Here is a 10,824-nt window from a genome sequence, read left to right as displayed (position 1 = left end):
GTCTGTTGGGAATTCCTTGTGCCAGTCCACTGCCCAGTTTGGTGTGGACTTTCCTGGTGCAGGTGGAGTGATGTCCTCAAGGTCACAGCCCCTCCCACCAGTAAAATCTTTTACTGATCTGAAGCTGGAGCATGACATATCAGTTACTTTTGACTTTTCTTGCTGCAGTACTTTTTAATTCAGCTGTATCGGATGTATGCACCTCGTTTTTGCATCCTGGTTTATTCTTCAACTAATCTCTGATATCCTCTCCTGATCTACTGAAATCAGCATGAATATCCCAGATCCACTCCTCTGTCCCTTTTAGTCCCTCAATTCTGCTGCTATTCTAACCTTTCCCTTGGTGTCCTCCTGTGTCCTCTCTTCTCTTACTGATTTCCTTCATCTAATTTTCCTTTTTAAGTCAGACTCTCATTATTCCACGTGTAAGACATTTGAGAGCCTTCCCATGACATCAGCACTTTCCAAGCCCTTGAATCTGTTGTTTGCTTGTTTGTTTTACAAAGAATAATCAGTGTCAGTGTTCTTACTCATGCTTGTTTCTCTAAGATATTGTTTCCCCACTGACAACCGCAAGGTCTGAACATCATTTCCTTTTCTTGTCCCTTGCTGTTGCCTTTTAGAGAACCCACCCACAGCTGGATCATTCCTCCCCTCCCACCACCCCGCGGTTCCCCCTGTGCTGCACCACTGATTTTCTCACACTATTTCTGTTCAAAACCTGCCCTCACCTGCAAGTTTGCCCATTTCCTTCTGTTTCCTCATCTCCATTTTACCCACCTTCCTTTCCAGCACCCTCCCGGTGCTTTCTGAGCCTCCCGTGCCCAGCTGGCTTCACCTCCTGCACTGGGCGAGCCCCAGGGCTCAGAGCAGCCCATGTCCACCACTCGTGGCCAACTTCTGCCTTCGTTTGTTGTCTCATGACTTGTTTTTCCTCCTCAGCCCTCAGTGTGCTGTCAGACTGCCCGTGGGCATTCCCAGAGGTGTGTGGATGTGCAGGCAGGGAGAGGATGTGTTCCTCTGCTCTGCAGAGGCTCTTGCTCCTTTGCAGCAGGTTTAAGTAAGGACATGGTCTGCTCGCTTGCCATCAGACAGCAGCTCTGAGCTGGAGTCAAATAAATACACCAGGAGACCTTGAAACACCGTGAAAGGAGAACTTTGCCAGGGCACTAAAACTGCAGAGATTGGAAGCATAAATTGAAGAGGGGAGAGGAAAACACAGCAGCACCCTCAGCCCTGTGTCGTGTGCAGCCCACCTGCACTCAGCTGTGTGTTTGACAAGCTGACAGCAGCACTGCATGCTGCACAGAGACCACAACCACACGTGTCCTGCATGCCTGCAGAGCAGGACAGGAGCTTTGCTGTCACCTCACTTGTTCACTTTAAACTCCCAGCACGGCCCATGGCAGCTCCTTCTGTGCGTCTGAGCCAGGGGACTGCCCAGAGTCCTTCAGCCACTGCAGCTTTGCCTGTTTGTTTGATCCAGGACACTCATCTGACTACTGAGCAACTTATGGATTATAAAAACACAAGAAAAAAATCCCCTTCTTAGGCCTGGGTGAAATCTTTCCAGTAAATAGTGGGCTTCCTGAAGAAAGGAAACTCGAGCGACCAAAACTACCTGTGAAATGGGATTGAAAGCTGGATGAGGAAGACAAATCTATGAACGGGTCTTTGAAACTGCTGGAAGATTTAGTGGTGCTTTTTCATGCAAGTTCACCTTTGAAATGTCTTCTTTTTCCTAACTTCGGTCTCTGCAAAATTTTATTTGTACTGGAAAAAAATAAAGAAAACTTGATGCGGTGAATTTTGACTGTATTAGTAAACAAACATTGTATTTCTCTTCTAGTTCCAAATCTTTGCGTTGGCAACTGAAGCAAAGGCTTTGATTTGCCAGCAAAAACGAGGATGATGCAGATGCCTGCGGGCTCTCAGATGAGCTCAGCCCTCCCTCTGCCCTGAAGGTCTCCACCTTCTCCTGTCCCAGGCCCTGGGCACTGCAAGATCCTGCTGAGGCTTCAACTGTCCTTATCTTCCCAATCACAATGCTGATAACAAAATTTGAACAGAAAAGGAAGGGAGGCGGCTAGGGGAGCATTTTTGGGGATATTTTAGGGTTTTTTTTTATCTTGAAGCTGTTAAGCTGCATTTCAGCTCTTTACGCTGACTCACTGGTCTGGCACAGAGCCAGGGTATTTATGAGACTCCCCCTTCATTTCCATACGTGCCTCAGAAAGCAGCTGTGCTTACAACACAATTTTAATAGACAGACAACTGAATTATGGACTTCAGAGACTGATGCAAAGTTGCTGAGCTCTCCAGTGCCCTGGGCTAAGGCTCCTGCTGCCAGACTCGGGCTTTGGAAAGCCACCTCCACCCTGCACAGCCCAGGGCTGCCAAGGTCCTGGCTGCTGATCTAAGTCTAGTCCCAGAGCTGTAATTAACCTCTAACGTGGCTAAAGCTCTTCCCATTCCATCCATCCTGCACCTAGACCTCTGTGGATCCAGTGAGGAGGAGAACACAGATGTGCTTTCTTCTCATCAGCTTTGTTTTCAGATTTTTGCATATATAGAAGCAGCAATAAGACAAGTTTTGCAGTTAAGCCATGTCTCCATGGGTCACTTGCTGACTCTTAAACTGTGGTTCTGCCATGTTGCAGTAGTAATAAATGAATTCTGGACAGAGCTCTCAATCACATGTCAGAGTAAGCTTCCACCTTAGTCAGATGGGATGTGGATGGTCTCTCACACTCCTGTACAGTTGCAAAGATTCACATTTATCACCTGTGAACACTTACCTACATCTTGTCTTGTTGCAAGGAGTGACTCACATTTTGAACCCAAAGGCCTGTTTTGACCTAGAAGGGTTTCAGTGAAAACCCACAGCTCAGTGTCAGAGCTGCTCCAGTGGATCTGTTCAGCCTGGGAAGAAGCTCTTTCCCAAGGAGAAATGGAGTCCATGGTGATTAATCCTCCAAACTTTCTGAAACCTATTTCACCCCGGAAAAGGCAACTGGTCCCAGACACAATATCTGACAGCAGCATGAGGAATCTGCTCGGCTCCCAGTGGGTGAGTGTGGGCTCCCCAGTGCCACTCCCAGGCCCAGGAGGCTTCTTGGCTTCCCTCCCATCTCCAGTGACTGGTTTGACTCCTGGCAAGGGTTCTTATCTGCCTATAAAATTGGCATAAGGCACACTTCAGGAACAGCATTTGGTTTTGGTATCAGTCACTGTGATTAAAAGCCTGATGTGATGTTACACTGCTTTGAGGGGGTTTTTAGTTCCTCCTAAAAAATTCTCTGGGATCCCATCCCTCACACCAAATCACTCTGTGGCAAATAGGAACCTGCTGCCGGGCTCAGATATTTATGCCAAAACCCCTGGTAAAACAGTTTCTAAACCACATATCCACCTTTCAACCTCAGTAGGGGCAGCAGCGTCCCTCACCTTGTGCCTAACCAGAAGTCGGGGTAAACCTTATCCACAGGTAGCCGGGCAGGCAGGGGTGCGACCTTCCACCGAAATTCAAAGAGGTTTTTTTTTTTAAAAAAAAATATTTATTTATTTACTTTAATTACCCCTCTCGGCGACAGAAACAGCCCCGCCCGCCCCATTGCGGGCGAGCCCTCGCCGCCCGGAGCCCGCAGCGGCCGCTCCCGCAGCATCCCCGGGGATGCTCCGCGCTTCACCTGCGGGGCGGGCGCCGCTCCCCGCCCGCCCCCGGCCCCTGCCCCTCCTCGGGGCGGAGCTGCGGCCGCAGCCGGGGCCGGAGGCGGGCGGGGAGCGGCTCCGGGTGTGCGCGGCGCCGCTGCCTCGCTGCGCTTCCCTCCGGCTGCTGCTGCGGGAGCCGGGCCCGCTGTGCCGAGCGGCCGCGGTGAGTGCGGGGCTGGGGCCGTGCGGGGGGCAAGCAGCGGGGTTGGGGCTGGCCCGGCTGAGCTCGGCTCGGTTCGGCCCGGGGATGCTGCGGGGGTGCCGGCTCCTGCCGTGCCGCGGTGCCCGCCGCAGTCACCGCGGAGTTTGGGTAACTCCAGCCCCGGGGCGGGCTGTGGAGCCCCTGCCCTCCTCCGGCACCGGCTCAGCCCGGCGACCTCACCGTGGCACATGGATGGGGACGCGGTTCCGCCTCTCGAAGCGGTTCTGGCTCCGCGGAGCTTTTGTCGCCCGTGCTGTGCCGTTCGTAGCGCGGGTCATCCTGCGCGATGTAAATGTGCGTGTTTTGGGCTGTTCGTGGGTGGGTTTTGCTCCGTGCCTGTAGAATTCCTCTCCTTTCTGGCGCGGAAGGGGTGTGGAAGAAATTTACTCGAGGTAGTGCAAATACAAGCAGCCGTAATTCCCGAAATGGCATCGGGGTTGTGAGAGCCGGTTTGTGTGAGAGGTGCGGGGCTCCTGGGGACAGTCTCCTTCAGACACCGGCAGACCCGGGGAACTTCGCTCTGAACTTCAGTCCCTTCTCCAGCTCCAGGGCCTGAGGTGGCGGTGATGGCAGAGATGCTTTTGGTTGACTGACAAGCCACCAAATTCTGGTTTATCTCTCCGCTTGCTTGTCCTGAATAGATAGATCTCTTCTGCACGGTGAAAAGCTCTCGAAGAGGAGGAAGATGCTTCAAGCTGCAGTAGAGTAGTAGCAGGAAAAGTGTCTTTTCACAAATTGTCAGGGAAAGGAGAGTGTTCACAAACCTGGGGGAAAAAACCCAAAACCCAAACCCATCTCTGAGCCCTCCTGTTCCCTAACAAACCCTCAGGGAAGCTCGGGAGCAGCGGCTGCCGGGGCTGCCCTCGCTCTCACCTTGACCCAGCCTCCCTGGACCCGCTGTCCTGAGCCCTGCCATTACTGCTAAGTGGTTTTTCACAGGTGGAAGGGCCAAGTGCTGTTATGGCAGAAAGCAGAAGGGTTTTTTCTGGCTGGAGCAGAACTTATTCTGGAGGTGGATTGTGTTTGTTGTGAAAGATGTAAGGTATTAAATCTTGAAAGTGAAGAATACTTTTTAATATATGTTTTATTCTTTCTTTCCTTCTCAATGCTATGGGTTGGATCAAAAACTGCAGATGATGTTAAAATACTCTTATTGCAGTATTTTCTTAGGTTTTGCTTCATGTCCTGAGATCTCTCATGAGGTTGGAATTTTAAAAAAAAGGTTATTTTCCCCTCTGACTGGAAAACAGAAGTGACTGTTTCATAAGAAAAATAAGGTTTAAAGTGTTGAACTTTAGATATATGTGATGGATGTGATGAAATGCTGAGATATCACATCTTCTTTTTGCCATCAAGACCACGTGTCCAGGATGTGCATTTCTAACAATGTCTTGTTGTTGAGTCAGTTGTTGCAGGAAAAATGACTCTATGTAAATGTGCTGGTACCAATTGTACCAGCTCCTTGGTGTTTCTGCATTGCTTCTGCAGTCACTTTGTTGGAACCTTATTTTCCCTTGGTTTAATAATTTATAAAATGCCTGTTGCCTCTAGGCACATTTCATCCAGCAAGAAGAAAAACATCAACCAGTGTTTACTGGTAACGGAGCCTGAGGTTTACAAATAATGAAGCTTTTGTGGATGAGGGGGTGTCTCATTTTTATCTTATATAAACTCACAAAAATGCAGGATTTGTGTTGAGAGTCTTGTTGCTTATTACTCAGTTATTTTCCCTATCCTTTAAAAGGTCTCTTGCCCGCTGGTGACAAAGTGGATTTTAGCTGTGACCTTCCTTACCTGATTTTGGGTCTTCTCATTTTCTCTTTACCTATGTCTGATTTAAGTTTAGCAGCTCTTGAGTATTTAACAACTGCTAAGTAAGATGGCAAAATCAGATCCAACATCTTCACCAGCTGAGCTGCTTTGGCTGAAAGAGATCAGCCTCTTTTTGGGCAATAAATTGCTCTCTCAAATCCTCTGCCAGATACTTATGAGCCACTATCATTAACTGCATTTTGAATCACTCATAGAGCTGGAGGGGGGAAATTGGCCTGCAGTTCATCTCATCTCCTTTGAAACTGCTAAATGATGATTCAGTGACCTCAGTGGGCAAATTATATCAGCAGCTAATTGGCCTAAGAAGAAAAACTTGCCTGATATCAAATAAACTGGCTGCTGCTGTTTATTATCCTGAAGAAGATGCTCCAGGTGAAACCTCCAGTTTGAAACAGTGACAGGGTTTTGTTGTGGCACTGGCAAAGGGACACAGTGAGCTCCTTCCTTTGGCCATACCTCAGTGTGGTGTCCACTCCACCTCCAGCAGGTTTTGAGGGTATTGTCCTTTGAAGGATAAAAATCTTGACACTTCAACCTTGCCTTCCCCTCTCCTCTTCCTCCTCAGAGGGTAAAACTGCTCAGTGGGGTGTGGTGTTTTTGGAGGGTTTGGCTTTGGGGGATGCCAGCAGAGGTGAATTTAGAAAGGAAGGGAAAGCATAATGCAGGGGCTGCACTCATCACCTTGTCATTCCCATTCTTGCTTTGGCAAAGCCCTTTCCAGGAGCCATGTGCCACTTCCCAAAGATGCCTGGCAGATGTTGGGGACAGGGGTCAGGGTTAGCCCCTCGTGGGCAGTGGAAGGTGCTGGGTGGCTGCTTGGGGACAGCACTGGCGAGCTCTGCCAGTGCTGCGGTCAGCCCGACCTCTCTGCCTGCTCAAAACAGTTCAGGGCCAGTTCTCTGCAAGGAGAGCTGGAATTGAGGATGAGTGCCAGGGCAGAAGCATCCAGGTGTGGCCTGTTCAGCTTTCCTTGCCTAAGGAGCTGCAGGAGTGAGCTGGGATGTGTGAAAGGGGTCAGCTGGTGGCTTTTGCAAGGCTGTTAGTCGACTTACACCACCTCCTAGGATGGTCTTGCCAGCTGGCTCATCCTTTAGGGAAGTTTCAAGAGGCTTATCACAATCTTACTAGAAATCTGTCGTCTTCTATTAATCTGCTTGTCTCTCCTTGTCTCCTTCCCGAGCGCTCCCCTGCACATTCATCTGCTCTGCTGCTGGCCCACACCATCTCTGCTGCTTCCCAAAGCCTTGTGTAGGGCATGCACAGTCGTGGACTGTCACTTTTTACTGTCCAACATGTTTTTTCTTTATATATAGAGAGATACTATATTTTGAAAGGTTTTCTTTGAAGGTGACACTCCTGAAAGGACAGTGGAGCCTGGGTGCTTTGCTGGCTGGGTGGAGGTGCAGGGTGGTCCCAGCAGAAGCTGAGTGGAGCTGTGGTTAAGGCAAAGCCTGCTCCTGTGTCAGGTCCTACTCAGCTGCAGGCTCAGCGTGGAGCACGGGGTGCTTGGCAATGGTAATGGTGGGTGGGAATTACCTGCACCTTGCCCCTGAAATTGGGGTAGCTCCCACTTTGCTGGGCAGTGCTGGACTTGGCTTGAGCAAAGAGCAGCAGAAAAGCTGTCAGACTTTGGGAGGTGAGAGGAATGAGTGCAGCACCCCGGGTCTCACAGCAAAGTGGGAAGGGGTTTGTCAGTGAAGCTGCTGATGGGACCGAGTGAGAACTCGGCTCTGCTGTCTGGGACAAATGACACCTGCACAGTGATGTGACTCTTCCGACAGAGCTTTTCCTTGCAGCTCTCAGAAGCATGTCAGACTGGGATTAACAGCCACGTAGGCACTGAGGAAAAAGAATGAATAGCTTGAGGAAGGCTAAGCCTTAATACCCAAACAAAGCAAAAAAAAAATGGTGTATCGTTTGACGAGGATTAAATGAGCTGTGAGATCTCTGGCTCTAGAGGCCCAGCTAGGAAGTACACAGCCTTTGACAAAGGTGGCTTGGCTGTCCCTGCTTCCAGAGACAGCGCCCATGTGCTGATGCAGGTGCTGGAGCCGCCCATCTGCCTCTCCCCTTGACTTTCACAGGGATGCTCTTTCTCCTGCACAACACATTGTTTGCTCTCCTTGAATGTTGCTAGCAGGCAGGGAAAGAGATCGGTCTGTTTTTTTTCCAGAATAGTCAGCTGATTTCATCCCATGGGAAGTGATTGAAAAGCATGAGACAGGTGGGTTGGCATTCCTGCTTTGTAGCCCTCCGTAATTCCAGCAGGAGAAGGATAAACGGGAGAAGTGCAGTTGCTGGGTACATTTCCGTGTTTGCATTTGAAAGAGCTTGATAGGCTGTGATTAACGGGGCTAAATGGAAGCTTGATAAATGGTAAATTGAAAGGAACCTCAAACAAAAATGGCTTTACAAGGAGGCCTTGGGGTGCGTGTAAAGGGCAGACTGTGGGTCTCTGTAGTTCAGTTTGGTAATGGTGGGCAGAGAGCACTGCAGGCTCTGTGCCCTGCCCGTGTGTGTCCCTGCTGAGGGACAGCCCTGTGGCTCTGCAGGTGGTTGCTTCTTTCCTGGTTTAAGTTAATATGATGTTCCCAAATTGAAACTACCACATCTGCATCCCAGAGCCCCCTGTGTCCCCATAGCCAGGCTCCAATTAAGGATGCTCTAAAAGCAGCAGGCCAGCTACCATGGCCTTGCAGATGAGAACCATTGGCCTAATCTATTTTTACAGTGAATTAAACTAGAAAAAGGTACTGCCACTCTAGAATAAGAAGCCACCTGGGGAGTTAACCCAGAATAGTTGTTCTGCTTTGAATTCGCACCCTATGTCACTTCAAAATAACTTTCCTTCCATACATGCAGGCCTTGTAAATGCAAAATACAGGACATGGCTTAAGGATCCCTAACAGAGCCAGGAAAACACCTTTTTTTTTTTTTTTTCTGAGGTCTTCTCTGCATCTACACACACTCCTTAACTCAGACATCCTTCTCTGCCATGAATCTGCCCCGTTTCATGCTCAATCCCCTGCAGAGAGCTGTGCTCCTTTCCCACCCCTAGCTCTGTGCTTTGCTCCCACATCACCTCTGCTGTCCTCCCCTGTGCCCATCCAGCTGCTGAGCAGGTCACACACTGTGAAATGAGCATCCCGAGTGCTCTGTCCATGTCAGGATTGCACAATGAGCTTTTCTCAGGCTGGCTGGAGCCTCACCACCTTTCTCAGTGAGTCAGTGTGAGCATCAGGTGGTTTTTTGGAACTGATAACTTGGCTGGGCAAGAGTTGCAGGTGTAAATTATTTGCAGTGGTCAGAGGTTCTGCTCTGGTCTTGTGTCCATCGGGAGGAGCAGTGGGGATGTTGGCATGATGGTTTGAGTTGTGCTGGGACGTTGCTCCTGTGGATTTGTCAAGCTCCAGTTAAATGTATGTAATTTTAACATCTCCTGATTCTTTGGGGGCTGACTCATGCTTTCTTGGCCTGAATGATTCATAGCTCTTGAACTCCATTGCTAGATTCATTATGCAACAATTACAGGGTTGCAAATGCCACCCTAAGTGCACACAAACAAGTTGGCAGAAATTCCCCCCTCCTTTTCTCTCACCCTGAGTTGCCAAGCGACCTTCCTTGTGAGTTTGCTCTTGTCCATGCTTTGTAGGTGAGGGTCTGCTATGTCTTGATGGTCTGCCCTTGAGCTGGCAGGAGCAGGAGTTGCAGGTTGGGTATTTCTGGAAGAGAGGAGAGAGGACAGCCTAGGAGGGAAGGATGGAGATGGACAGCTTCACTCATCAGGACCAGTTGCCTTAATTTTGTCCCAATTATTCCGTATGATGTTATAGCATAGCCATGGCATCCTTAATGATCCGTGTGGAAAAACCTCAAGTCTGAGGTGCTGCTCTTAGGTGGCTCCATCTGTTGATGTTGGAGCTTGGCAGCATTTCAAGGGCACACATTCAGCTTGATGACTGGCACAGCAGCTCAAAGGTCGAAAACCCTTCCAAGGAGAAAGACCAAGGAAGGCAGGAGAGCCCTGTGCTGGCTGTGAGATGTCCAGTAATACCTTCATTTTCTCTCCTGGGTGGGGCTAAACTGAAATTTAGGGATTTGTGTAAGACTTGGCTTTTTATTAGTGAGGTCTTGAGCAAGAGTTCAGCTGCTATGTGAAGTGGGTTTTGTACTGGGTGGGCTTTGCTTGCTGCCTTCCTCAACTCCCCAAAGCAGTGGGTGGGAGCAGTGCTGTAGGGCTGTCAGTGGGATGCAGAAGGGCCGTCCCCACCATCTGCTGGATCAATCAGATTTCAGGCTTTAAGTTACCCCTGCTATCTGAATTTGACTTCTACACTGGTTTTTCTGCCATCCAAATAACACCTTTTCTCAGAACAAACATTCAAGTGAAGTACCTACTGAAGGGCAGGGCTGGCATCTCTGCCCAGGAAGCCCTCCAGAAAGTCTTTCCTAAGAGCAGCCATTCTTCCCAGCTGAGTTCTAGCCCTTAAATCTTGATATCTTTGGGAAGAGTCTCTCCTGGACAGGTCTGACTATTTGCATATTGGGACTGCAAAGAAGAATGGCTGAACATTGGGCTCATGAGTTTGGCTGAGGTTTTCCTTGGCCTGTAGCAGCAGAGCCTTTGTGCTGGTAACCCCAGAAATGGCAGAAGCAAAGTAAGAACTGGACTGGTGAGGAGGAGAGCTGTGCCAGCAATTCTGGTTCCATGCTCGTAAGTCAAGTTTAATCTAAAGTATCCAAAATCCTATTTTCAAACTACTAAGTGGTAAATATTTGATTAAGCTGCATGTCAGAGCAATTGTATTGTCAAAGCAGCAAGTCAAGCCAACAACCACCCTGACTGTGGCCAAGAGGAGATGCAGAAAACCCAGAAAGTAGGGCATGTATGGTGACGTGCGGGTTGATAGCTGCGCCTAAAAATAAGGTTCTTCAGAAACAGAAAATCTGCCTCGCAAGCAAGGCAGTGGCAAGCTGCTCCCAGAGTCTGATTTCAGACTGAAACTGGCTATGTTGGCACGGCAGAGAGCTGTGCTGAGGTTTTGTTAGCATTCTGCTAATAAAACATTTCGTTTCAA

General features: G+C 49.3%; 1 protein-coding gene across 1 annotated transcript in view; it reads left to right on the top strand.

Annotated features, from left to right (window-relative positions):
- The first annotated feature begins 3,799 nt into the window (after positions 1 to 3,799).
- PPP1R16B (protein phosphatase 1 regulatory subunit 16B) overlaps positions 3,800 to 10,824 on the top strand; it is a 57,896-nt gene continuing 50,871 nt past the window's right edge. Inside the window, exon 1 of the mRNA XM_014884034.2 lies at positions 3,800 to 3,874. The gene's annotated coding sequence lies outside the window, so the exon portion shown is untranslated. The remainder of the gene's footprint in view (positions 3,875 to 10,824) is intronic.

This window comes from Sturnus vulgaris, chromosome 17, assembly GCF_052056855.1.
Source record: "Sturnus vulgaris isolate bStuVul1 chromosome 17, bStuVul1.hap1, whole genome shotgun sequence".
NCBI classification, from domain to species: Eukaryota; Metazoa; Chordata; class Aves; order Passeriformes; family Sturnidae; genus Sturnus; species Sturnus vulgaris.
The sequence above is the reverse complement of the archived record's forward strand: the minus strand, read 5'-3'. Positions and strand labels throughout refer to the sequence as shown.